The following is a 27,248-nucleotide window of genomic DNA, read 5'->3' as shown; positions in this document are numbered from 1 at the left end:
CAAAAGAAGAGCTACCTAACGAAAGCATATTGCATCGGGATTTTAGTTACTTTACTGAATTTACAATCTTAAATTACTACAACGTAATCTTTTTGGAATCAATGTTAATTTATTGTAGTCAATTGAAAGTCTCAGTCCTTTTTGCATGGATATTATAAAATAATAATGCATCACGATAATACCAGCAACAAAATGATAGAAGCTCTTTAATTACCCATACACCAGTCTATTATTGAAGCAATACATGGTGGAAAGGTTTTCATAATAACATGTTTTACTTGCAAACCTTTAGTCTTTTTTGACAAAACTAAAATACAGTTTTTCATTTACCTAATAAAAAGAAAAAAAAAAACAAATTTACAACATGTTTTCGTTACTTTTTTAATTGCAGCTCATATTAAATTTCTCAGTTCATTTAAAATTAACCTCATTTGTATCACGTATGTCTTATTAATCAGCAGTTTCTACTGAAAAATATATACATTCCGAGATATAACATTAATTTAGATTGACAGAGGGACCTCAAATCCATGAAAAGGTACTAGAAATAGAATGAAAATACATTATTCAAGACGGGAATTTTTATTCATATTATAATCAATTCAATGCTTTAAGGAGGACGGAATAAAATTTACTTACCTTGTTTTGTTGAAGAATGTATGTATTAAAAGAGTAGAGATATCAATCAAGAAATCACTTAATAATACTACATATTTAATAATCGCCACAATAATTAAATTTTTACTTTAAACGTCCAAAACAATGTTTTTACCAACCCTCAGCTTAATATTATAACCACTGAACTTTTAAACGTATAAATACATTTTTACTGTTTTATAAAATTAGTGCTGTTATTCCCAGCAAATGTTGATCGTTTATTGTTTCATTTAAATATAAACGAGGATGCTTATATGTAAAATAATTATATTATTATGAACTAAAATATTTACGTAATTTTGATAATCAAGTATTTACTTCACCCTTTTCTTTCGCACTCAGCAAACAGCACTATACCATCTTCACAACTTTTCAATCATAGTGGAGCTCTCAAACAAGTGAATTTGTTTTTAATCAGTGTGAAGTACCTTTTGCCCACTGATTATCCTTATATAAGCACGTCTCAAAAATTTTGAGAGGAATATTTGTGACAGGAACAGAAAAATACTTCTAATTGATCTAGATTTTGCTGATTATTATTAGTACCTATAATTTTATAAGGCCTATGGCACGAGAAACTTATTAATATACATAAAAATTTATATTTTCATTTTATATTAAACATTTACGTTTAATTCGTTATCATCACGGATTGAAATTATTATGGGTTTCCTGAGATTTCAAAGCCTAATCTAGAACTATTAATTATCAAGGATTTGCCGAGTTTATTTTATTTATGAACAGATTAGGCGTAATGCACACCACGTGTTAAGTAACAGTGTTTTCTGAGTATGTGTGAAATATAACGCAATAGCCTATCACTTATTAAATAAATAAAAATTTATATTTTTAATTTTATATTAAACATTTTCGTTCACGTTATCACCGGCTTTGAGAATGAATGGAACATAATGAGTTTCCTGAGATTTCAAAGCCTAATCTATGTAACAGATAACATTATCAAGGGTCAAAGACAGTTTTTAACCAAGTAACTCAACCTCGCTTCTATCATAGATTAACGGTCAGCCACATCCCATAGAGTGACATGTACCATAATCGAACTCGTCTATATGTCAGTTAGTTTTCAGGATATAGTGTGGACATGGATGGATGGAGAAAAATAAAAATATAAATTGAGTAATAACAAAACAAATTAAAAAATCTTTTCTTATGGAACAATATCGAAAAATAATATCCGTAATTACAGTGAAACGGTGTCAGGCTAAAACAACAAGCCAGTGTGACAACACAAATTTAAACATATTACATTCTCCATGACAGTTTTCATTTCCGCCGTCACTCACTTCTTTCTTGTGAATGGCTTACTGTTCCCGCACTGTATTATAAACTGCCATTCACAATCTGGACACAATCACCATGTCGTGAAGAGCATAATTAACACTCCATGCACTACAACATAGTTTTTAAACCAATGTTATTTTCAAAAAAACAATAAATATAATCTCAAATTATAACAAGATATAGTATTATCTTAGGGACAATATTGGCAAATGAAAGCAAAGAACTGTATAATTTATTAAAATGGTATTCTAGAATATTTCTCAAAGTACAAATAAATTACAATTTGAAGCTATTGTAAGATTATGACGATTTCTGTAACAACTTAATAGCTATTTTGTTCCTTAGTTATTACAGTCATTGCGTTACAGTTATTTATACAACACAAACATATCATCCTACGTAATTTACTTTAAATAAATCAAATTGTAATAAAATCATAGTAGTTACCCTGTTAAAACGCCCTAATTAATTAACAACAATTTCTATTGCGAAAATAATAATTGGGATATACAGTATTTACTTAAACACAATACCATGAAGAAAGCTTTAGAAAAAAAATAATGTACACAACAAAATAATACGCTACAACTTTACAAACACCTCAACATCGCTAGTCGGAGCCTAAAACACCGTCCCTTCCTTAGCCTAAATAATTGCATAATCAGCGACACCCTGATTGGCGCCTGTCGATTTAATTACGTAGCTGAAAAAATAATTGTCAACCCATATTATAGTCAATAAAATAGTCGACGTCCAGAGAAAACAGCTGTCTGTCTGTACAATTAATTAACGTTGCTGATTCTTCCTGAAAACTACATATTTAAATTACCCATGTTTTAACAACTCCAATTAGATTCAAAAATATATTTTGTATATATCTGTCTATAATTGTTAATTATTTACATCAATGCAAAATTTTGCAATTGATACATTAATCTATGTGTATAACATCATGGACCTAACGAAAAGCAACAATTAAATTATAAACTTTATTATTCTCGTTCGGAAGCAAATCATTTGATGTTAATTCGTCTGTACAACAACGTATCCTGAGCTTTTAAAGCCTAATTCAAAATCAATACTAAGCAATGCGGATAATAATAAAATTTTAAATCAATATAGAAGTATTTCGCACCACTTGTCATCTAAAAGAAGTCATTGAGCTTTTATGGAAAATATTATGTCCTTAACCATTTTTTAATTTGAAGCTTTAAAAATTAGGATTTTATAAACCAGAGTAAAGGAAGGGTTAATAAATAAAACTTCTGTGTTATTAATACAATTTGCTACGGACAGAGACATAGTTTTAGCTTGCTTTACCTTTACCACAGTTCAAACTGCTATGTCCTTAACTGCTAGGGTATTAATTCCCACTTTAAAATTGAAAGGCACAAATTTATGAGGCCTAAAAGAGATATGATGCCACATGTTAAAATGATATGGTTTTCTAGTTTGTTTGTGTTTTTTCGTTGCTATACTGGTTTCCCACATGTAGAATTTCATCAGGACTGCAGGTAAGTTTTTTGGATGAATCGATCGAGAGAAGGAAATATAGGGAAACAATTGTTTCCCCCTAAGTGAGTATAAATATAAGTAAATATTTAATCCGCTGTCATTGAACAATACAAATATTAATATTCCAAATTAAAAATAACTAGTGTCATACTATAGTAACAAGCCAGGTTGACGACACAAATATAAACATATTCAATTAAGTAAGACAATTTAAATTTCATTCCTTTCTTACGAGTGGCTTGCTGTTACAAAAATGTATAATATAATGCCTTGCGCAATCTAAACACAGTCAATATATTATCCAGAACATAAATAAGACTCTTCCCTCTTCAACAAAATAACAAGATGGGCCAACTATGATTTCTAATTAGATATAATTATTATAAATCATGGAACTGCATAAAATGTACAATTGGTTTTCCAGGAAATTCGTGGAATTAGGAAAAGTAATAGAGTGTCGCCATAATACAAGTACATACTCATAACTTTCTATTTCTACTGTCACCTACTCTTTTTCTAAGGGTACTGCAGTTACTGAAACATATTTACTGGTATTCATTATATCAAATTCAAATTCAAATTCAAATGACTTTATTTGTATTATATATACAAAAGGGCGAATTTAGGGCCATAAGGCCCTGTCTTACAATTAACCCTATATCAGAGACGTGAAATAATGACACTACATTACATTACAACTAATGAATAATTTAGGACCAAATATTATCCAAATATAGCAATGCATATTACGAGCTGTTTACGTTGCACTGAACTGTGCCAAATGACAACATTCGTTTGTGAATAATCATTACAAATCCTTTTTCGAGCAGATAAATAGTTTGGAATTGCGTAAGTTGGTAGGACCTAATTAGATATAGGATATGAATATTACGCGTAGTGCACGCTACTGCAAATTATATGTTATTTGTATATTTATAAAACTTTTATCACTTTTTACATTCCTGAGGACACATTTTACACTATAATGCAATAATAAAGTTGTATAGTACATTTTCTACTATTAGTAGATCTATATGCTGTCTTATGACCACTGCCCTTTTATTACCAAAAAACTAACAAGAAAAGAGTAGTTTAAGGTTAATTTGATTTCATATTTATTATCATTATTATTTTAAATAACCCATTTCCACAAGAATACATTATCCCTTCGAGAAACGAGTGCATCAAAGTGATTCCGCACAACTGTTGGAACTGTTATTACCTCTAGAATTATGTGCTCATATACTGGCAATGTTACATCTGCAGGTCATGAACTACAATGTTTATTACACACGCAGCAGTGTCTGTGTAATACGGAAACAATGTTACATGGATTTATGTGACCATTTTTTGATTATTTTACCTCGTTTCTACTTTAGGTTTTGTTTAAAATTACAACTACTATGTTTATAATACACATATATTAAACAAATGGTTTTGTCACTGTTCTTATCATACCTTATGCTCGTATTAAAAACTTAAATATATTACTTTTAGAGTATCTTTAATCCATAATTAAATCATTATCACCTTTTTATGTTCATATATTTCAATGGAAGGTAAACCAATACCAATGTGTATTCGTCTATAACTTTGTGGGCACTATTCAGAGACCACACGATAAAAATTCAGAAAGACTACTACTCATGACTGATCTTTATTATCCCAACACCAAGTTTTTTAAGGCAAATATTCTATCGATTTTATTACAGACTTGATTTAACCTGCATTCTTGGAAAGGACAAAATTTATTAAGAAACCTGTAGTTTAAAATGTGTATATATATATATATATATATATATATATATATATATATAAAAAATTAATTGTTAATAATTCAAGTAGAGTTAATATTGCCAGCATATAATAAAACTGAATGAGAAGTGAAATTTAGCACTAAAACGAACGAATATTTCACAGTAACTAAACATTTGCTGATAGATTGCAGAACAGTTTTTCTTACTCAGCAGAATAATCTGAACACGATCTTTGATCAGATGCTACAAATATTATCCTTCGAATGGACTTTCAGGATTGTTACCCCTTATCGGTAGGCTTTCTCGAAGCGAAAGAAACATTTTAAATCAGCTGATCGTGAATGGTTTACGGACAGCTGTAAAACAAAAAGATTTTTACAGAATCGTAAATTGTGGGAGTAAAGCAGTGAATGGAGCTATTAGTCCTTATGTGTCCAACTCCTTCAATCTTTCATGCAGAAGTCACAGCCGTAATGGAACGTGCTCTTAACAATTTTCGTCTGCCGTATAGGAGTAAGCAGATTAGAATTTTGTACACATAGCCCGGAAGCATGATACGCACTGGGCTATTGAGTTTCCAACTCCAAACCTGTATGGAATTGCTATCAAGTAGGTTTTTGCCTTTGGCAATAACACCGTTTGATACGTCCCTGATCATAAGGGGCTCTCTGAGAACGTAGGGTGGGAAATATCCCCAGTAGGAACTGATCGGTTGTTTTTAAGATTTGCTGAAATTTTAAACTGGTTTTCCTCATGGTATACTTCCGGTGTGCTCAAGAGGCCTTTGAAACCGGCTATAGGCCGTCCCTTGGAAGAAGAAGAAGAAGAAGAAGAAGAAGAAATAAGGCCAGCACGCGAATGGGAGAGGTCTCCTGACACAGCATTGAGTGAAATTTCCTTGCTATACGACTAATGATTATGATACGAAAAATATGTCGGTTAACTGCACTTAGCATTTTTTCTTGTAATGTGTCCTTGGTTTATACCAAGGTTGACGTATGTCAAACCACTTGTTGCAGCGATTTTTGTAAATAGAAAGCCATGATCACTTCGTCCTAGAGATATCCTGCAGACAGATAGAAAGTGAAGCAATCATACGAAAAATAAACTACTATGAAAATTATGCATCATTGATTTTATTCATTCACAAATAAAGCTGTATGTAAAATTTAATTTGTATATATACGTCTCTATTTATCTACGTGGGATATTTAGAGTGTGGTTTATTAAATAGCGTTTCCCATTCGTTATTAAATGATAAACCTCTAATCACCTACTGACATAAAATAAAATTTTATGTGATGTAGGATACATTTGTTAATATGTCACGTGTTATCAATAAATTACTATCAATTATAAGTGTTTTCAGTTTGCTAAAAAAAATTTTATCCTGTTTATGTTCTCTTTGTTATCATAGTTACCCGTAAGATAAATGTAAAGATATGCTCAAACGCTCAATCATATTCCTTGGATTAACATCAACAATCATCAAACTCTCTGTTCCTCATTTAGAAAAAAAGAATAATGGAAAAATCTACGTCAGACCGTTTGCGTGATATTTTGATGACACACAGACTAATACAGAGACAGTCAGACATAAATGAACGTTTATAGGCCTACGAGTCCTATGTTTCGATTTTGTTTAGCCAATAACAATTAAAGATTTGTTTAGTAAAACTTTAAAAATATTTGGAAATCCAAAATTGTATGATAGTTTTAAATAGTGTAATTAAAAAAAAAAACATTATGTTTCTATTTTGTTTAGCCAATAACAATTAAAGATTTGGTTAGTAAAACTTTAAAAATATTTGGAAATCTAAAATTGTATGATAGTTTTAAATCGTGTAAGTAAAAAAAAAACATACTAAAGATAAGATAAATATCAGATAAAAATGTAGACTATCGAACCTGTAATTTTGACGATGTAAATTTGCCAAATGCTTTATAAGATGACTGGATATTTAACCATGCATCTTGAAAGCGTCGTTGGTGGAGATTTAATTTAAGATACCACACTGAGATAACGATACCAATACATAACAATCTAATAAAGCGCTGAGAATAAATTAATGTAAAATTAATGAAGATATTCTATGAACTGTTTTATCTGTACAATTTAGATTTATCACTTTATTTCTAAATATAAAATAATGTTCTCTATAAGGTTACAAGTCCATCAAAGGAATTTTGCTAAAAGTAATTTTATAATTTTCTTTTTGCATGATTGTCTGTCTGTCTATGTTCAGATGAAATAAAATTATTTATAGATTAGGATTTTATTACACGCTTATCGAAGTCTGTTACTAGACATACGGTGTTTCATAGTTCCACCATGAATACTTTAATTTGAAGTGAAATTATTAAAATGTATACGCCCATTGATATGAAACAACATTTACCACTGTATCTCTTTTGATTTTGAGTGAAATATATTACAACTTTTATGGCAGGAGAGGTAAGGTATGAAGTTTAATGACTGGACGTAAAACGAAAGATAATGAAGATTTAGAGGGACGTTAAGGGTTAGTAGCAGTGTACCGACTGTGCTAAATAGGCTGTGGTTTATACCACGTGTTACTACAGTTGTAGAGGAGACCAAGCCGTAAATCTTTATAATACCTTTGTGATGTTTGACATAAAATTAAATTATTTGTTCATGTAAATAATTAACAATTTTAAATTATTTCAAAATTGTATTATTAATTTACGGGCAGATCACTTAGAAGTCAGGGAACACAAAATCACACACACACACACACACACACACACACACACACACACACACACACACACACACACACACACACACACACACACACACACACACACAATATTATATTTATATATATATATATATTAAATTTTAATTTTTCAATAAACTTTGAATCACAAAAAGTACTTGCTCTGCCGGGACTCGAACCCGGATCTCTCACTTGCCACGTGAGTGTGCTACTACTACACCACAGAGGCCTTAATTTTTACGATTGAATTGTTTGTTATTTGTCCTGGCGGAGCAAGTACGGTTTGTGATGTCATGTTTATTGATATTAAATTCGGCTATTGCCATTTATACAAATAGAATTAATGTATGTATATTTATGTAAATATGTAAAGCCTTCATTATACCTACACTATGAATAACAAGGTGTTTATGTTTTTAAGCACAACTCGAAATATAGGATTCACTAAAGATCATGAAATTAAAAAACATGTATTAAAAAGTATTTTTTTTTAAGTTTTCTCATATATCTTTTATCTTATATAGTGCGTGATAGTATGTGACATTCGTCTAACGTAGTAAGACTAAAACAGAATTATGTGAAATGCGCATTGTTGATTATGGGCTTATTTATGTCATCTGCTTACTGCTTAAAATTCCTTCTAACCTGAACATTGCTTGAGGTAATAAATTATTTACTGTAATGCTCCTATATAGTGCTTGATATAATACTATCTACTGACTAATATAAAAGACTATCCAATAATATAAAAATACATAGAGGAGATAGACAATATTGTTGAATTTGCACTGATCCATTTTTCTTCCTTCCTGTTTCACTTTATTACCAATTTAGGATCGCTTGAGTTAAGAAGTTAGTTTGAGCAATGATCCATATTAATTTAATTTCCAGTTAAATCTAGTCTTTGAAAATTAATAGTTATCAAGCTTAAAGTTCTACAAATATACAAACGTCCTTTAAAGATTATCTTAGTTTTAAACCCTGTAATGAAGAGAATTTAAATACTTGATACATAAAAACTTTGCACAATATACACGTAAATAATATCTTTATTTTCATTTACTATATATAAATACTTTATTAAATTTAAAAACTAAAGTTACTATTGAAATGTTTTAGGTATAATATTTTAATTGCATTAAATTTTCAAGCTAAATACATTACCCAGTAGGGATAACTTCTGGCTCGTTTATACCTTCCAGTTAAACCAACTACTGGGCTCAGCAAAAAACGATGTTTCAATTAAATTTGTGCAACCTTAAGGATGTCCAGTAACGGCACATCACTAACCGCAAATGTTGTGATTCTGGGGTTCGTAGGCAATTCGATAGATACAGGCTACTAAGGAAGATGACTATTGGAGTTGGTGAGGTTTGTTCCCTAACCCCAGAGGTTCTTGCTAGCCTCATCAAGGTTATTGCCCACCCCTGCCTAGTTTGACTGGAGAGTCTCGTTTAGAGCTGGCCTCCCCTTCTTCCGGGGAGACTTCAAATTAAGTGCCCTAATTCTTCCTCATGGATCATAGTAGGAGGCGGCCCCGATTCCCTAACCTTACCCAGACTGAATATCCTGTCACTTCGTCAGCAGCGCAAAGATTCTTACAGGACTGAGTGAAATTTATAAGCTTCTTGTCCTAAGAGAACAGAGCAAGGCTAAATATAATCAGTCCTTGACTTTTTATAATTCAATAATAGAAACCTGCATGGTAAATCACTTAAGAGTCACTTTTATATCTTTGCTGGTGAAAATTACTGAAAAGAAAATACTCATTTGTAATAATAATTTCTAATAGTCGATTGAATTGAATTGTCTTCTACATATTCTTAAGCCGTGATATGTTAACCAATAATTTTTTATAACGTTTACAATTTATTTGTAAAAATTCATTTATATAAAAGCTGGAATTTTAATGAAACGGTTTAATAGTTTCATGACGTTGAACAAAATAAATCATTTATCTATTATCAATCTCCATTATAAGTAATATTTTTACTATTTAATAACACGGGTATTATTATGTTTACGAATAATAAGTTTAGGACATAATACAAATGTTTACCTCGGTTTTACTGTAATTATTAAAACTATATAGCGAAATATTTCATATATAAATTCTAAAAAAAATTAAACTCAAATTAGGTACGTACTTTAAATTTGATTAAGATGTATATTAAATATTTAAACATCGATGTTTATCATACCTAACTGAAGTGTAAATGTTGGAAATGGTTGGTTCGCATGTCCTAAGAACGTCCAGAAACGTAAATTCTCATTATCTTTCGTTTTAACGACAGGGTATAAACTGGGGAATGTTAACTGGAAAATTTATTGGCATGGTTCTAAATTTTAGTTTTACTACCTATAAATGTTAAAAGATTTCTCTCTTGGAAATACCTTTTTCATACTGAATAATTCTAAGTACACATAGGACATATAATGTTGGTATAAGACATAAAATATAAATTTGTCCTTTAATTTTGTATATATTATTATGATAATCATACAGGGACTCTTTGCTTAATAGTTATAATTGATGAGATTTACAGAAATAGTTTTTATTAAATATAATTTTTTGTGCACAATGCTGATATTCAAAAGACGGAAAAAATGACGGTTTTATTATTGGCTGAGTTTTAGTAAAGAATATCTCAGTTTGCATGGGATACTTTTATTGATCTGCCTCAACATTCACGCGATATTTTGAGTCAAACATACTTATATTTAGAATGAACCTTTAATGCCACATAAGCAACTCCAATTTTAAAGCCCATGTAACTCTATTTGATTTGACTGAGCGTTGTAGAAAGTTATTTTTCAAAAATAATGGGCAAGATAAAATTTACAAATGTGTAAAATTTTAAACATACTGTGTTATTCATATGATATTTAATATGATACATAAAAACAAAAGTAGCCCAATGAGATAAAGTGTACACTTAACATTTCCCACGCAAACTCAGCAAAGTTGTAGCATACGGTGGGGCGTACTCCTACCTCGTACTATTCTTTTCCTACCTTTGTCATTATACAACTAAGCTAAAATTTTTGGAAGGGATCTACTCCTACTTTTATATATATATATATATATATATATATATATATATATATATTTCAAGATAGTAACAGTTTTTGCGTCTCTAGAAGATCTATGTTTGTGTGTTACAGTTTGCAATGTTGTAAAGACGGCACAGTATTGTTGTATAATGTAAATATATTGTTGAATTCAAACATTATAATATTTATTAATTTTCCATAACTGTAGATAAATTAATTAAAAAAAGTACTAGTGGGAAAGAAATAACAGCGAAATGCCTAATTGAATATTTATTCAATACAGCCTATTGTGTGTTTATACACTAATTGTACACATGTAAGCATCTGTTATATATGAACAAAAAATTTTGTTAAAAAAATTCTACGAGTATTTCTCTAAGTTATTCATTTCCTAAGTTTAACTTTAACAACTTGAGGTAAGGCAATATTATTAAACCACCAAAAAAAGTATTTATGTCGTAAACGTTTCAAACTTAAAACCAGCGTAAGATTGTATACAGTGGACCCTTTCAGGTCGTATTTGCGGCATTTTACTCTACTAAAATAGAGATTAAATTTGATATACTACTTGACAAATGCTCTAATTTAACATTTTCTACTGACTCCCTGCAGGCCAACTCCCTGACAGAACAAAAAAATGGTAATTATTTGAAAAGTTATATTTATAGGAGCAGTAATGATATACCAAGTTTTATTGATTTACCTGTAAGAATTTGTGAATTATAAAGGCGTGCGGGCCTTTTTTTACACTCTGTATATACCGCTTTTTATCTACTTATATTAGTAAATTATAGTGCAACGCAAATGTGCAATATTTCTTACTTCTGTAATATGTCCTTTATTTTATTGACAAGTTTTAAAGGCTATGACTGAAACGCCCTGAAAACTTTATTCTGGCTAAAAGCCAAAACAAATTAATGTCAGGTTCTGTTGATGCAAACAAATAATTACATTAAACTTTGCCAACGCGTGAATGGGAAATATATCGGGATGTCTGTGACTGTGTACATTCAATGTTTTTCTTTACATTAAAAATAATAATTATGTGTTTTAAATTAAATTAAAGAAACGGCGAGTTACACAATTACAAATTAAGACTTTTGAAACAACCTATAACATTTGAGTGCATTCACTCACAATTTTTATGTGATTGAGTAACAGACACAGAAACACATCATGAGATTGTTTTGTATTCGGGTAGGCTAAGATAACATTTTTAAGTTTTGTTGACCAATTAGCACATACAGATCCAATAAACTGTAATATTGTTGTTGAATACGAAATATATCACGTGTTCCACCTTAACATTCCTCCCACAGTCATTTGTATGAAAGATTTTTGATTGATGAAATATATATCTGGTAACTTATGTAATATTACTAGATCATTTTGATAATATAACATCAAGTTTTACTACAACAATTTTAAAAATTTTCCCAACTTTATAATTGAAATTCTGCAGCGAAAACAATACTAGGCACACACCGTTTGACACCATTGTTCATAACGTTTATGAAACCGACTTTATGTATTTTAATTTTACTGATATCTTTATAAGTGAATTCTTGAAAAGGGTAATGTTTGGAAACAGCTCTCTACATAGTGCCACTTATTACTTATATTTTAAATTACCCGATATGGGGCCTACTGGGGTACTCAGTGAGTATATTTAAATATAAATGTATCTGTGTCATTTTGTAAGGTTTCATTACTGTTAAAATATTTTATTTTTACTTAATTTTTAAGGTCACACCTTGAGAAATTTTGTTCTTGGCTGAGACAGATGATTTTATCCAAAATATAGCACTAAATTTACACGGGAATTGGGTGAAAATTTCACCCATATATCAAAAGATGAGGTTATGAACATTATTATCGTACTATAAAATACTAATATTATTTAGCATGGTAGAGGTGTTTTATGTGGCATTCTGTATATTGATGTCACGAGGCTAATGGGACGAAGTGCACGCGGTTCAGAGTGAATGTGGTGTTATTACATCGGTTTATTATGTAAGTTACATATTCTAAGGTTCTTACTGAGGTTTGACTTTAGGTAGCGTTTCAAAATAGTAAATCGATTCTAGTATATGATAACTTTAATTGTTGTTATAGAATAAAAAACATATAAACTGATGTGTAGCCCTCTGTAATAGGTATTGTTTAAAGTTTTCAAAGGGTTTAAACCCCATGACTACCACATTAGAGTGGCCAATATTTATTAGATTCTTTCGTTTGTAAATTCCACAAGACACGTGTCTTGATCTCAATAAGGGAGGACATTGGATATTTAAAAAACAAAAAAATGTTCCTCAAGAATATTTTATTTTTTTTTATAAGAATATTTTTATTTTTATTATTTTTATTATTTTAAAGAGTTTTCAACCTCGGGGGTATTTGCCCATAACTTTAGCTAGGCATCGTAGAGAAATGTGTTACTTATGTTACTGTGTTTAAATTAAATAGACCATTAAAATAATATCTCACAAGGTAGGAGTTGAAATAGGAAAATGTAAATTTACCCTTTTGTATCTACTTTTTAAAAAAGGGGAATTTTTTTTCAATCAAACATTAAAAAATGGTTTTTTAGATATGGAGAAGGTTGTAAATTGATATCTCAATCCGTTTGTAATATATCCAGGCGTATCAATACTTAATTTACACCCTATACATGACTCATGTTAATAAATCAGATCTGTAAAATTGTTATATATAAAACACCACTGTATGTTCACTAGTACAATTTACTATATACCTATTAATTTATAAACAAATATTCAATTTATTAGAATGCCTTTTAGCCATAAGTTTAAAATAGCCGACGGTATATAATGTTTCTAGCTTTATTGAGATACTTTGTATTACTGAAATAATAACGTATTTTAATGAGGCATGCAATGAAGATTGCTCTATATTGGTTTAATGGTCATCCCAGTATCACTCAATGGAGCAGGAGCGCACTGCTAATATCACACGAGGAGATTGGTTACCGTCTTGTACTGTTACTCTTGTAATTACTGCATTACTGAACCAAACATCTCGAGGCCGTTCCTGTATAGATACAGTGTACATAGAGTGATGATATACATTTGATAGGATCAAATAACGTCCTTAATGGAAGAGCATTATACATCATGTATAATTAGTTTCTAAAATTGTTATTATAGAATTACAAAGTATAAAACTGATATTGTTGTAATTTATCTAATTATTAATTAACTTGTCTGTAAAATATTTTAGTATTGATATATTTTCTAAATTACAGATCTAAAATATGTACCAAAAATATGATAATAACGAACATATATATTATTTATAAATGTTTCTAATGTACTGGTGAGATGCCAAGCAGAATACTTTCGAGTTTATTTTCTATATAAAACCCATTTTTTCTGCTACAATGTACCCATCTATGCAAAGTTTAATATAGGTTATTAAAACCATGTTCATATACTTGTGTTTTGCGGCATTCTAAAAAACCAATTTCATATTTATTAGTCATAAATTCAAACAATTAAAACAATACAAATTGTATGAAACATACAAGAATAATAGTTTTTTGAGAAGGATGTATTAAAAATTATTATTATTATGAATGAAATAGGTAAACTAAAATGTTAAATTTATCTAAAATAGCTTTTTGGGTACAATACAGCAATGGAAATACAATTTCATTTATCCTAGGAACAGTTCATTGTTAAGTGTCTTTTATATATATATATACACACATATATATATATAAAAGTTTTTATATATAAACGATAAACTAAATAAAAACTAAATGCGAACACTAGTTCGCTCGAAATCACGCTTAGCTCGACTAGAGCTCGAAACTAAGGAACGCTGGAGCCAACGTATGTCAAGCAATCCAGCGGCCTCGAAAAGAAACGATACACTAAATAAAAACTAAATGCGAACACTAGTTCGCTCGAAATCGCACCCAGCTTGAATAGAGCTCGAAAGTAATAAACACTGGTGCCAACGTACGTCAAGCGACGAAGCGGCCTCGAAAAGAAGCGATAAACTAAATAAAAATTAATTATATCACGCCTAACCCGAATCTCAGGAGCGCTGCTGCCAACGTACGTCAAACAACCCAGCGGTCTCGAAACAAAACGATAAACTAAATCAAACTAAACTAAATCACGTCTAGCCCGAAGCTCGGGAACGCTGGTGCCAACGTACTTCAAGCAACCCAGCGGCCTCGAAAAGAAACGATAAACTAAATAACACTACAGTCAAACTCCTCGTTACTAGTAATAAAATCTAGTTCTATTAGTACTGATTTATTTCTATGCTGTACTTTATTTCTAATATAATATTCTATTAGCATGTTAAGTACGTAATCTCATATACTTATCGTATCGTTAGGGACTTGACAAGTGCAGGCAAAAACTTATTATGGCAGGTAAACTAAGTACCTACTACAGCTAGAACTTACTAGCACCTTATAGTGTCGTATGTGGGGGTGGTGACTCCGACTCGACGACGACCCTAACCGAGAGAGCGAGTCAGCCAGGCACAGCGTACTTATGTACTATAGTACCTGAGCCGTCCGCTGTAAGGCGCTTTAGCCCTTGAAGCGAACTCCGGCGGATTTATCCTGAAACTCCATGTCTTAACCGGTCGATCCTGACCCCGCCAGCTGACGTCTCCTTCGTTGGTGTTGAGCTACTAGAGTATTATTGTAGGTGGAAGAAGTAAAACATCTTAACATTTCATTAAACTAAAAATATTTTCCTCTCGAAATAAAAAAATGCCTTATTTCAGCTCCCTGTAAAAAATGACATGTTACAAACAAAGCTATTTAAACCAACATACAAGTATACAGCAAATTAGATATTGGATTTTAGATACATTAGTAAACAAAATAAAACACAGTGATGAAAAACAAGAGGAATAAATGTGTCAGCTCAGCATACCTGCGGGTGAACAAGTAGTCCCCAGGGAGCGCTTCATCGACCGACCCACATTGTTATGAATCTTCCTGTAACTCCTGCATGTTGTAATTTCCAACCGAGCAATTACTTTCAACTAATTTTTGGGTAATGTTTTAAAATGATCAATTTAAAATCCTTATTTTAAATGTATAATGTATTGTAAAAAGAATGCGTTCTTTAACATTTTATTATTTTTTTATATTTAATACAGGTACTTAGATCATAAAAACCATTTAATTTTATGCAATTTTTAATTGGTACATTTTAGCAGTTTTTATTATAACTTTATCAAGTTATTATACAGCACACACAACTAAAAACTTAAAGTTTTAGATTTCTATGAATTGACGGTGCATGTTAAGATAAAGCCATCGTGCTTTGTATAAAATAAACTTATATAACAAAGTATCCTTGGAATACTATTTCTCTTCACAATACTTTCCGTTTACTTAATGTTGAATGAATGAATGAATGAAATCGTTTTATTCCCAACCACAAGTATATACATGGTGCATACCTAAAGAAAGAAAAGAAAAAAAAATAAGCATATTGTTGATTAATTTTTTAAATTAATAATCTTAAAATAAGTGTAAGTAATTATAACTAAAACACCTTGATATAATAAAAAAAAAGGAAATAGTCTACATGGGCAAGAGCCTGTGCGTAGACTAAGTTGCAGTGTGAGCTAAGGTAATAATATGGGAAATGATAATGAAGAAGTTAAAAGAAAGTTTAACTAACATATTACGATTAAAAAAAAGAAAGAAACAATAAAAAATAAATAAAATAACAATGATAAACATAGTTTATTATAATTTAGAAAAATTAAGTCTGGGTTTCAGCTTGGAACTGTCCAATATGTAATATATAAACTATCTCATTCTAATTATGTCTGAAAGAACTTGTGCCTATTAATAGTATTTGATTCGTGATGGTATGTGGGGGAGGGGTACAGTAAGTGAGTCGGTGAGAGTGTATTGTATTGTGTTGTGTTATGTTGTGAGGTCAACGGTCAGGCCGGCCCAGAGAGATAACAGCCTCGGTGTCCTCCGAACTCAGCCCAATAAGCCACTCTGTCACTTGCTTTTTGAAAATAAAGAGAGAGGGTAAATTGAGCAAATCAACGTTCTGGTATTTTTGACACATATTACGATAAATAATTTGAGATAAGCAAAAGCAGTTTGTTTTGGAAAAGGTTTTAACATATTGCGGAACAACTATACCAAACATTCTCAGAGAAGCGGGTGTTATGAGGATGTGATACTCTTTCGAAAATGTTTTCTGAGTGTTTATACATATAAACTAAAATACATTTTACAAACAACTGACGAATTGTTAGGACACCAATTTCTGAGAAAAGATTATCAGTTGGATATCTCCGATGTTTTTTAAAGGCTACTTTAAGAATAGATTTTTGAATTACACAAAGCGGTTGTAAAATTGTTTTATAAGCTCCTCCAAATGCAATAATACCAAACGATAACAAAGACTGAATATAAGCATGATAGGCCATTTTAATTTCTTTTTCTTCTAATATTGCACTAAGCTGATTAAAAGCAAAGATATATTTCCGTAATTTATTTTTTAAGAATTGTACATGTTCAGTCCACTTCATATTTGAATCAAATAAAATACCTAGGTATTTATACGAATACACTTTGTTTATTTCACTGCAAAAGCACGCGTTATTAAAGGGACTTCCACAGACATGAATTTTTAAATTATCGAGTTGGTAATCAGTTGTTTTACGTAACGAAATAGGCATGAATTTGGTTTTTGATATATTTAAGGATAAAATATTTTGGTCAAGCCAATTTTTTAGTAAGAAAAGGTCTGATTCTGCCTTGTTTTTTACCTCCTTCCACGTTGAACCAGTAATGAAAATAAGAGTGTCGTCTGCAAATAAAGTTAATTTACCATTGGTTTGAAGCTTTGAAATATTATTAAAATAAATTAAGAAAAGAACAGGGCCAAGATTCGAACCCTGGACTACGCCGTAGTCCACTGGCATGTTATATTCTGTGTCTTCTTTGCGCCCAACATATTACCACTATGTCTAAGTAAACATAGTTAAGATTTACAATAGCGATATTGAAGTAGTTGAGGTAGAGTTTTACACTAATTTCCTTCTCGATGAGTCAAATACGCTGAAATACACTGATTAGTTTCTCCCTTTAGTAATAATTTGGACATTTTGTGCAAAAGTTGCTTTGAGTTGCAATATTCTTAACTATTGGTCTAGTGGAGATCTTGACTTTTTTCTGTAAAAATTAACTCTGTTTACTTAGACATGGTGGTAATATGTTGAGTGCAACGAAGACACAGTTTAACATATCAGTTGATGAAACCTCGTGTGAATGACCTCGGTTTTTAACACGCTTTTATAAGCTTCGCTTGTATCTATGTACGTAACGGAATCTTAGAGCATAATTTTCACCAATTTCCAGAAGTCTGATAAATTTGAAACTTTTCTTACGTATCAAGTACCGATGACAATTCAATAATTTAAACATAGTGTTTTCCATTATTCTCATAAGGACTACCAGGATTAATAAATAAATATTTTTTTAGATCCTCTGTAGTGGAGTAAAAAAAATTGAGCTAGCGCGCGATCTGCGCTAACCCATCGTTCAAGTCTCCATTTAATTTGCGCTAAACCAGCGTTCAAGTCTCCATTCGTCTCGGTATTTTCGGATGTGCATGACTCTCTTAATAAAGTAGTATTATAGTAGTCATCCAGTCTCTGCCATTTCCAGTGGTTTCCTTGACAGCCAGATCTCTAAGTACACGATCCATGAATGTTTTTTGTTTAGTATATACATTACGTAATACTAATTTGAGTTGTTGCTATTCAGAACATACATAGTATTTTTATTAGACAAAGCCTTTGGTGTTTTTTATTTAATTCCATTTCAACAATATTCCAAATTTTTCTTGCATTTTCAATTTTATTTGCTATGAAATAAAGTTGAAGAAACACAGTTTACTTATTTTACACATTACCGAAGATATATAGCTAATAAATTAAATAATAAATGTAGTAAAATATGGGTTTATTCAAGTCTGAACTACAATAACCATTAGTTTTATTATAGAATACAGCAATTATATAATAAAAAAATATAAAATGATTTACGATACGAAAATTTCAACTTAGTTAAGGGTGCGACATTTTATAATAGTATATCTCAAATAAGTAATAGCTTTAATACAGCTCAGTAAGAATGATATATGATATATACTAGCCAATATTACGTTTATTAAATAATTCACATACCTAACCCTCAAGTCCGGCAAAGGTGTTTCAAACAACCTCAGTTCCTTGGTACCTTAGATGCCAGCCCTCGATTTTTACGATAATAATTAATCTAAAGAGAACTGCGAAGCTCCGAATCTCCCGGGATCAGAGCTGACATGTTAAGTGCAAGCTCGAGGAGTCACATTGAGGCGATGCATGTTGCTATTTCCCCGTTGGTAGCTATTAATAGGACAGAATCTTTAATGGGGCATCGATGTGTCAGAAACGCACCAAGCGGGCAAAAACCTGTCCGACTCGACATCCTTGATCTAGGCTCGCGATTGTTTGCTGCTGGTCAAGCCTACAAAGCACTCAGTCGTGTAAGACCCTTAGACGGTATTAGGATTGAGGAACTTGATTGCTCCAAGTGAACAGAAAATACCCCATGCAATAGTGAAGCTTTAAATTAAATGAGGAGATTGCGGAATGATTTGTAAGAAATACCACATTTCCAAAAGAAACTAATTGATACATCGAAATAAAAAGTGAAAAATAAATAATAGTTAAAAAAACTTAAAAACCCCCTTTTATAGCTAACCAAACTAAAAAATAGAAAATAAATTTTAATTACAAAGAGTTCATATTATGGTAGTAGAAGGCAAAACAATCTTTCATGGTCAATTAAGACAAATTAGAATTATAATAAAATTTTAGTTATTAAGAGAATAAATAAATTCAGAGTAAAAAGCGAGGGGTGCATTTTACTACATTTCACATGTCTCCTCTCAAAGATAATTACCGATAAATTATTGTAATATTTAGTATATCAAGCACCCCTACTCTTTTTACTCTGAATTACTTTATTCTGTTAATAACTTAAATTTTATTATAACTTTACTTTGAGGTGATTGACTGTGAATGATTGTTTTGCCTTCTACTACCATAATATAAACTGTTTGTAATTAAAAATTATTTTCTATTTTTTAGTTTGGTTAGCTATAAAAGCGTGATTTTTGGTTCTTTTAAACTATTATTTATTTTATTATATATTTACTTTTTTCGTTTCCATTGTATTTACCAACATGAACATTGCAAAAATATTCGTTAAAGCTCAACCAAACCCCATAGAGTGAAATGCACTAATACAAATTCAATGTTGTCTATATACATCGAATCTTTGTGCAAAATTGAAAGTCTATAACTAAGTTTATTTTATAAATATTATGTGAACAGACAGAGAGGTATACATAAATGAAATGATGCAGCACATTCAATTATAACCTTTGCTGACGCTTAACCAATTAATGTTACTTCTTGTAAAATGTCGGCATGGTAACTAGTATACACAGTACACTTTATTTTATGTGGACAATATAAATCCAATTTCAGTTTTCCTAAGTAACATCACGATTATAAAAGTGTAGATGGTTAGGTCAGCATATAAATATACGTAGGGGATTAACCCTTAAAGCGCCGTAAGCGCATATGCGCGCGAGGATCGACTTTGCTCTGAACGCCGTAAGCGCGTAGACGCGCAATTTACTTGTTTTTACTATTTTGCACTGTTAGTTCAGAGTTTGTCCGCTAGACTGTGAGGGTTGTATGTTACAGTAGTGTAGCGGGGCTGTGCCACATCACGTGACAATCTTTGTGTTTATCGATCGATGCTGAACCGGTTTTTGTTGAACAGCTGGCAGTTCGGTAGTATTGCTCAACGCCGCAAGCGCATTTATGCGTACGTCACTGCCTCGCCGGGCAGCTCTTGTATTCTACTTCATATCCTGTTGAAGCAGTGCAAATAGTTGATCGGTAAACTACTGTGTAGTTTATTTGTTATATGATCATCTTTTTATGAAAGTTATATATTTATAAACTTTTGAAGTAAACAGTTTCTTGAATGGCGATAAAAGTATTTTTTCCTCGTAGAAATTTCGTGTATTTCAGTAAACATGACAGACGGTTCACTAAATCCCTTACTTGCAGGAGTGATTAATGTTTACCGGTTCAAGTAATCTCTGCATTCCAGTCACGCTTCTCTCCTAGCTTCACATGTCCAAACTGGCCTAATTATTGTTAGTTTCCTTATTTAAACGCATATTTGACAGTAACCGTCAAGCATAAAATAATGGAGTATTAACAAGGGGCCGGAGAGACATGGGTTCGAGTTCCGGCAGAGTAAGTACTTTTTCGAATATTTTTTTATGCTATGAAAAAATATTTAATTTTTAATGTTTTAATGAATATTGGAAAATAATCAGAGTATAGCCACTAATACCAATTTATACATTTATACACCTACATATTTAATATATGCAAAAATGTTATTAAAATAACAACGATACTTTGTTCAACAAAATCTGTCAAGACAACGCGAGCACGACCACTTTAAAGATATAATACACGAGCCGGGACCACCAAATATGTCAACCTTTACATATACCAATTGTTAGTGTTGCTCCTGGCTTGTCCAAGTATATCTTTTAATTTGTGGTGCTCACTTACGCGTTTAAGGATTTCATTGGAAATGTATCGTTGGAATTACTATAGGCTACAATTAAAAAATTAAATTTTGTATCTTTTATTATTGTTTTATAACCGATTTAATACCGCTGATACAAATCAAAAGACTAAATATTTGTTGAAGCCACATTGAGGAAGCCTACTTTTAAAAGGTTAGTGCTCGTTTAAGCATTGTCGGATTTATTTGAATCAGGTACTGTTGAAATTTTAATTAAATATTACAAATAGTTAGTGGATAGTTATTGTTTTATAACTATACTGGTTATTTTTTATTTAACTTTAATAATGCTCAATAGACGCCATTTTGTTAATTTTATAGAAAGTATACAAAGAAAGTATACATAGAAAGTAATATACAAAATAGCAGCTGGAGAAAAAACTAAATATTTCTTGACACATTTTGTTTTAAATTATGAAAAATGTTACGCACAGAACCAATTTGTGTTCCGTTACATAAACATTTGCTTTTTTTATTTATTAAATAAAAATGCGATTAACAGCTTTTGGTTACATACTCTATGTAAATGTCAGCATTTAATAGTTTTGCATAGAATACTACCCACAAACTTTTGTACAGGAACTAATCAGAGTAAGTTGTTAATGTGAGAATTGTTACCAAACATTAATGCTCATAACGATTGCTAGTACATTAAGCATATTGCGGTATTAAAAATTAGGGTTATAAGTGAGGAAGAAATAAGTGATGACACCACGAATTGATATGTATAGTTGTGATACTAAGTATTTCATTATAAAAATTTTGGTACTGAATTTATTACTAACAGACAACAAAAATATTGTAATTATGTTTTTAAAATTGTTAATGATTTGTGCGTCCTATAATTGCCTTATACATTAAAACTCAGTGACTCATATAGACTGATTATTTAATATACGAGATATATAAACGCACTAAACATAAACCTTGTATTGTAGACGAATAAATAGTAGTGACGTCACATTCTCTCTCAAGCCAAGAGCTTTATCTCGCCGCTTTGACAAACGATATCACTCCACGCTTCAGCTCTACATTAACCCGGGACCTAGCGGTGGGGATTATTTAGAAATTACTCATAGACCACCTCATGTGCACTTTTTGTTAGATTTTGTCTTCATCTCTGGGAATTAAAAACTGTATTTATTGTAAGTAAATACGAAATTAAATGTAATATTTTACATTATAACAACTTATTTAAGTAGGATATAAAAACTAATGTTTTAAATGTAATAATTACTTAACCAGTTTCAAGATTAACAGCTTATTTCACACTAAGAGAAAAATAATTTTTCGGGACGTTTGCAATACTGATACAATATAAATGGTAGCATCACGTTTTGAGATATACAATCTGATCTCTATTCTAGGTATAGAAGAAGTATTTGATGTAAATTTGTCAGTCTCTTCGTAAAAACACATTTGTATTAGACTTAAAATATCTAGTAAAATAAATCAAAAAGATAATTTAATTCTTACATTTTGATCTGAAATAAAATGTGTATATATATACGTGAACATGCAAGTTAAGAAATGAATATGTTCAACTTATGGAATATAGTCGGAGCTTTTAGCGGCCACTCCACCGAAAGAAAAAATAAAAAACGCGCCAAGAAATTTGAATTTTTGAAAGCATTTTACATACTCGGTTCTTAGAACCCTGTTCTTTAAAATTTAAACTAACATACGTTGTACAGCCTTCAATTTTATAGACCATGTCTGACTATTTCGTCTGTTATACTTGCACTGCTAGCAATTACCCGTGGATTTTAACGGAGTTTAGTAGGCCGTAGGAGTTGCAAGTGTCTTACCACTGCTGGTCAGCTGAATTAAATTTCGGACAAAATGTAGAATTAGCTTCAATGAATTTATAAAAAATACGTCAAAAAGAGTAAACTAGTTAGTTATAAGTATTTTTGGTTTTATAATTGATTTTGCTATGTATCTAGATAAAGATAAGGTGTGTGTGTGTGTGTGTGTGTGTGTGTGTGTGTGTGTGTGTGTGTGTGTGTGTGTGTGTGTGTGTGTGTGTGTGTGTGTGTGTGTGTGTGTGTGCGCGTGTGTGTGGATATCGTAGATCAGGGAGTACCTTAGCATTGGATTTGGCGCCCTTTAAAACAGTAGAAAAAGGTCCTAGGATATATCTAAAACATGATTTGTATGAAAGTTCAATGGAAATAGAAAAATAACAAACTAAACGGTATTATAAAGAGTCAATAGATTTCTAATATGCCAGAAGCTAGCAAATACTTGAAGTTGGCCAGGTACAAAGAGTAACAGCTTCCAGAGGCCGGGATTGCAGAAGGTGGTACCTGCTAGAGGAATCCCACAAAAGACCAGGGCATCCTATAGTATAAAAGCTGCCAGATTACAGTAAACTTCCGAAAGGTGGGAAGGATGACGAGAACAAGCATAGCCGAAGCCTGGAGCAGGGTGGGTCCTCTCAGAAAGTTCTGACTACTCCCAAATGTCAGGAATTGTCAAAGATGAGGGACCTCCAAAGGCTTTACCCTGGCCATGCAATGACAATCTAAAAGCTAAGTTCTTCCATAATCCAGGAATCCAGAGCTGTGGGGGGATATGTAGTCGCCGGGACTCGCCAGAAAACCATGGATTGTAAGTCTAGCGAAAAAAAGAATTTTGAAGTCTTCGGATGCTACAGATTGAATTTTGCTAGAAGCTAAAAACCCTAGAATCTGAGATATCCCAGAATACGAGATTCCAGAGACCGAGGCCTTCCAGAGGCCTGGAGCTAAAACAATGCTAAACCCTGACAAATGAGGGGAGTTTCCAGAGTTTGAGGCATCTTAAACGCTAAACGGTATAATTCTATGTCAGTAAGTGATAAAGTTAGAAAGCTACCAGTCAGCGAACTGTTAAAGGAGCCTGATATTAGCATGAACCTGGCAGTGTCAGGATCTCGTAAATGTTGAAAGCACTCACAGCTATAAGTCCCTAAATACGGACTTGACAGGTGGCCGGGCGGTTTTGAATTTGGTTTTAATGAACACTATTTTTGGTTTTTATTAAACCTGGTTGGTATAATGATGTTGCATTTAATGTACTAGTCTTATCTAATAACTGGAAGGAAATTGTAATCATTCATATAGAATGCTTGTTATCTCACATTTTATCAAATATTTTATTTAAAACTGTGTTTTTTAATGCTTGATTAGCAAATACCATACTTAGGTTATCTTCGTTCAACGAATTATAAATAGATTTATATATTTAAAAAATAGTAGGCCTATATAAGTGTATTGCAAAGAATCCATTTCTCCGTAAAATATTCTTAATTTTTAGGAATCCTTATATAATTATACACTAGTGCAATACAGTGGTTTTCGTGCACATATTTGGTTTAAAATCAATACGCAATGGAATGAATGTTATAAATAGTGGCCTATATTGTTTATATAGTCATGAGGTAATCGACTTAGCTTTATCTAGGTGGTATGTAACATAAACATGCGCCTGTCTCCCTTTCTACATGTATTACAAATGTACAGTGATATTGACTACCCACTAGTGATACCAATAATTTTGCTCTCTTACAAATAATCAACTGATTACGGGGTCTGCCATGTGGTTACATAGAGTTGTCCCAATATTTGGATCGTAATTTACTACATAATCCTGAGTTTTAAATTTAAGCGTTACCTCATACCGAGATATTTTCATCTATAGGACCATTATAAATTGAGTTTTATTTCTATATTGATTAAACACCTGATAAAGGTCACAGTTATTACAAAAAATTATATATTATTCACAATTAAATTTTCTTCTTTATTTTTATACCCATTACTACAAATATGATTGAAAACAACCTTAGTTCGTCAAATCACTTCTCAACTCTGTATAACGGAAAATTAAGCCAATATAAGAGAGCTTGGATTATATTTCACTTACATCTGTGCTCCAACGAGAGAAGAATAACTTTTATTTGAAAATTGGAAAGAACGGTTGTTCAGCTCCGTTCACGGTTTGTCAATTTCCTTTTATCTGAATTGTGGAGTGCACATTCATTCAGTTCAATCAGAAACAGTCAAGGGTAGTACTTACCTGTTATGTAAATAGAATAACATATAAGAGTAGCTAATTGTTATTAGCCGAGTGTTCGCAAGGATATCGGTCTAGGTCCTGTGTGTCATTCCGCACATTATCTCGCGAACAAACTGAGCTATGGATTAGAAATATTTTAATACATTTAGTTTTTGCAACGGGATTTATTTTTATAAAAGTGTATTTCATTCCGTGGGATATAACTGAATATTAGGAAAAGTCTTTTACTTAAGTATTTTAGGGGTCACTGCTCTTGAAAGGGAAGGATAGGATATATAATTTTTAATACGTGGAATAAACTTTGAATGTAACTTTTTCTTATAATTTGGTAACATATTTCACCAAATTAATTGAGATGCAGATTTAATTTGTAATGCAACATCAGTGTTAAGGCGGTTAAGCAAATTGCGGTGTGACGTAGTACTATATTTTTATTAAAAACAATATACCTTCCAGAAATAAAGCTATAATTGACTCATCCAAATTCTTTTTTTTAGAAATTTAAACTATTTTAAAGCAATCTGACCGATACTAGTGCGACAATTGAGTTTTGGGTGTATTCTAAATTGTAGACCCCTTAATTACATTTGGCACTGCCATTTAAAAATTATTAAAAACTTGTGAACTTTTATGGAAAACAGTGCAATACACACTTAAACTGATTAATATACATAACTATCGAAAATTTAGGAACTCATGTACAAAGCATATGGAATTTAATAATATGAATTCTTCTACGTTACAAGGGAAAGAAAGGCTATTGCATTATATTATTAGTAACTAATAATTGAATATCTAACTTTATTACCTATATTTTACTGTTTTATTCAATAGTATGTAGGAGGTTTGCTATTACTTAATGGAGGGTCAATAACTCCTTATTGTACTTTATAATAAAACAAAACTATAAAACAAATTTTACTGATTATTTTTACTTAAAGCCAAAATATCGTATTCAATTTTTAACTTCCCGAGAAATAATTTTACATGTGACAAATTATACAAAGTTATTATTTTATTTTTGTATTTTATATGGGTATCGAGTGCCTCAGTTTAGATCGGTTTATAGCTTGTAATTAAATTCGTAACTGTCGTATTGAAATATTTGGAGAAAGAATTGAATAACATCTTTGCTCAATCAATTCATAGGCAAAGAAACAGTAAAATCGATTACTATAATTATGATGACATTATATACACTATACACAAAGTATTCATATAGGTAAGTACCGATAACGGTGTACTTGTTTCTATAAATTATATATACACAAACTTTTAATGATGTTGCATTTAATGTACTAGTCTTATCTAATAACTGGAAGGAAATGTAATCATTCATATAGAATGCTTGTTATCTCACATTTTATCAAATATTTTATTTAAAACTGTGTTTTTTAATGCTTGATTAGCAAATACCATACTTAGGTTATCTTCGTTCAACGAATTATAAATAGATTTATATAT

The sequence above is a fragment of the Homalodisca vitripennis genome, chromosome 7 (genome assembly GCF_021130785.1).
Source record: "Homalodisca vitripennis isolate AUS2020 chromosome 7, UT_GWSS_2.1, whole genome shotgun sequence".
Classification (NCBI taxonomy): Eukaryota; Metazoa; Arthropoda; class Insecta; order Hemiptera; family Cicadellidae; genus Homalodisca; species Homalodisca vitripennis.
The sequence above is the reverse complement of the archived record's forward strand: the minus strand, read 5'-3'. Positions refer to the sequence as shown.